Genomic DNA, 2,829 nt, shown 5'->3' on the forward strand with positions numbered 1-2,829 from the left:
AAGAGGATCGAAGGCTTTGAGCATCAGTGGATAGGAGGGCCGAAAAGAATAAAATCCTAGCCTAAGTGGCTAAACCAAGCTGTCCTTAACCATGTGCTTGTGCCATAAAGGTCCAAGTGAAAAGCTTGAGACTGAGTGGTTAAAGCCATGATCCAAAGCAGAAAAAGTGTGCTTAAGAACTCTGGACACCTCTAACTAGGGACTTTAGCAAAGCTGAGTCACAATCTGAAAAGGTTCACCCATTTATGTGTCTGTGGCATTTATGTATCCGGTGGTAATATTGGAAAACAAAGTGCTTAGGGTCACGACCAAGACTCATAAAGTAGATTTGTTCAAGAATCAACGTACCGAACTAGGAGAATCAATAACACTATCTAAAATTTGAGTTCGTATAGATGCCAATCATTCTGAATTTCAAAGGATAAAGTGAGATGCCAAAACTAGTCAGAAGCAAAAAGCTACTAGCCCTGCTCATCTAATTGGGACTAAGTTTTATTGATATTGTGAGATTCATTGTATATTCTCTTCTTTTTATTCTATTTTGTTTTCAGTTGCTTGGGGACAAGCAACAATTTAAGTTTGGTGTTGTGATGAGCGGATAATTTATACACTTTTTGGCATTGTTTTTAAGTAGTTTTTAGTATAATTTAGTTAGTTTTTAGTATATAATTTCTAAGTTTTTAGTATATAATTTACTTAATGCATTGAAAATTTCTAAGTTTGATGTCTTGCATGTTTTTCTTTTCTTGAAAATTTTTCAAAAATAAGTCTTGATGTTCATCTTGATCTTCAAAGTGTTCTTGGTGTTCATCTTGACATTCATAGTGTTCTTGCATGCATTAAGTGTTTTGATCCAAAATTTTCATGTTTTGGGTCATATTTATGTTTTTCTCTCTCCTCATTAAAAATTCAAAAATAAAAAAATACCTTTTCCTTATTTTGCTCATAAAATTCGAAAATTTGAGTTGACTTAGTCAAAAAATTTTTAAAACCTAGCTATTTCTTATAAGTCAAGTCAAGTTTTCAATTTTAAAAATCCTATCTTTTCAAAATCTTTTTCAAAAATCAAATATTTTTCATTTTTTTATTATTTTCGAAAATTTTTAAAATTTATTTTCAAACTTTTTTCTTATCTTTATTTCAAAATTTCGAAAACTTTACTAACAATTAATGTGATTGATTCAAAAATTTGAAGTTCGTTTCTTTCTTGTTAAGAAAGGTTCAATCTTTAAATTCTAAGAGTCATATCTTTTAGTTTCTTGTTAGTCAAGTAATCAATTTTAATTTTAAAAAAATTAAATCTTTTCTAAAATATCTTTTTCAATCATATCTTTTCAAAATATCTTTTTCAAATCATATCTTTTTCAAAATTGATTTCAAAAATCTTTTCTAACTTCTTAGCTTTTCAAAATTGATTTTCAAATATTTTTCAACTAACAAGTTGACTTTTTGTTTGTTTTACTATTTCTTATCTTTTTCAAAACCACCAAACTACTTTCCTCACTCTAATTTTCGAAAATTACCTCCCTCTTTTTCAAAATTCTTTTAATTAACTAATTGTTTCAAATTTTAATTTTAATTGTTTCTCTTCTCTTAATTTTCGAAAATCACTAACCCTTTTTCAAAATTTATTTTCGAATTTCTCCCTCTCTCATCACTTTCTATTTATTTATTCATTTACTAACACTTCTCTTCATCTTAAAATTCGAACCCCCTCTTCCTCTCTGAGTTCGAATTTTCCTCTTTTACTTCTTCTATTCTTTTCTTCTTCTACTAACATAAAAGAATCTCTCTACAGTGGTAAAGAGGATCCCTATTATTATTTTTTGTTCCCTTCTTTTTCATATGAGCAAGAGCAAGGACAAGAATATTCTTGTTGAAGCAGATCCTGAAAATGAAAGGACTCTGAAGAGGAAACTAAGAGAAGCTAAATTACAACAATCCAAAGACAACCTTACATAAACTTTCGAAAAGGAAGAGGAGATGGAAGCTGAAAATAATAATGCAAGGAGGATGCTTGGTGACTATACTACACCCACTTCCAAGTTTGATGGAAGAAGCATCTCAATCCCTGCCATTGTAGCAAACAATTTTGAGCTTAAACCTCAACTAGTTGCTTTAATGCAACAGAATTGTAAGTTTCATGGACTTCCATCAGAAGATCCCTATCAGTTTTTAACTGAGTTCTTGCAGATCTGTGAGACTGTTAAGACTAATGGAATAGATCTTGAAGTCTACAGGCACATGCTTTTCCCTTTTACTGTAAGAGACAGAGCTAGAACATGGTTAGACTCACAACTTAAAGATAGCCTGGACTCTTGGGATAAGCTGGTCACGGCCTTCTTGGCTAAGTTCTTTCCTCCTCAAAAGCTGAGTAAGCTTAGAGTGGATGTTCAAACCTTCAAACAAAAAGATGGTGAATCCCTCTATGAAGTTTGGGAAAGATACAAGCAGATGACCAAAAGGTGTCCTTCTGACATGCTTTCAGAGTAGACCATTTTAGATATATTCTAATATGGTCTATCTGAGTTCTCTAAGATGTCATTGGACCATTCTGCAGGTGGACCCATTCACCTAAAGAAAACGCCTGCAGAAGCTCAAGAACTCATTAACATGGTTGTAAATAACCAATTCATGTACACTTCTGAGAGGAATTCTGTGAGTAATGGGACGCCTCAGAGGAAGGAAGTTCTTGAAATTGATGCTCTGAATGCCATATTGGCTCAGAATAAAATGTTGACTCAGCAAGTCAACATGATTTCTCAGAGTCTGAATGGATGGCAAAATGCATCCAACAGTACTAAAGAGGCATCTTCTGAAGAAGAAGCT

At 32.3% G+C, this 2,829-nt stretch overlaps 1 non-coding gene across 1 annotated transcript; it reads right to left on the bottom strand.

Moving 5' to 3' along the window:
* Positions 1-2,376: 2,376 nt before the first annotated feature.
* On the bottom strand, positions 2,377-2,484 carry LOC130938649 (small nucleolar RNA R71). Its single transcript, XR_009069808.1, has one exon. It is a non-coding gene; the product is annotated as a small nucleolar RNA R71 (small nucleolar RNA).
* Between the last annotated feature and the right edge of the window lie 345 nt (positions 2,485-2,829).

Source organism: Arachis stenosperma, chromosome 6 (assembly GCF_014773155.1).
Source record: "Arachis stenosperma cultivar V10309 chromosome 6, arast.V10309.gnm1.PFL2, whole genome shotgun sequence".
Classification (NCBI taxonomy): Eukaryota; Viridiplantae; Streptophyta; class Magnoliopsida; order Fabales; family Fabaceae; genus Arachis; species Arachis stenosperma.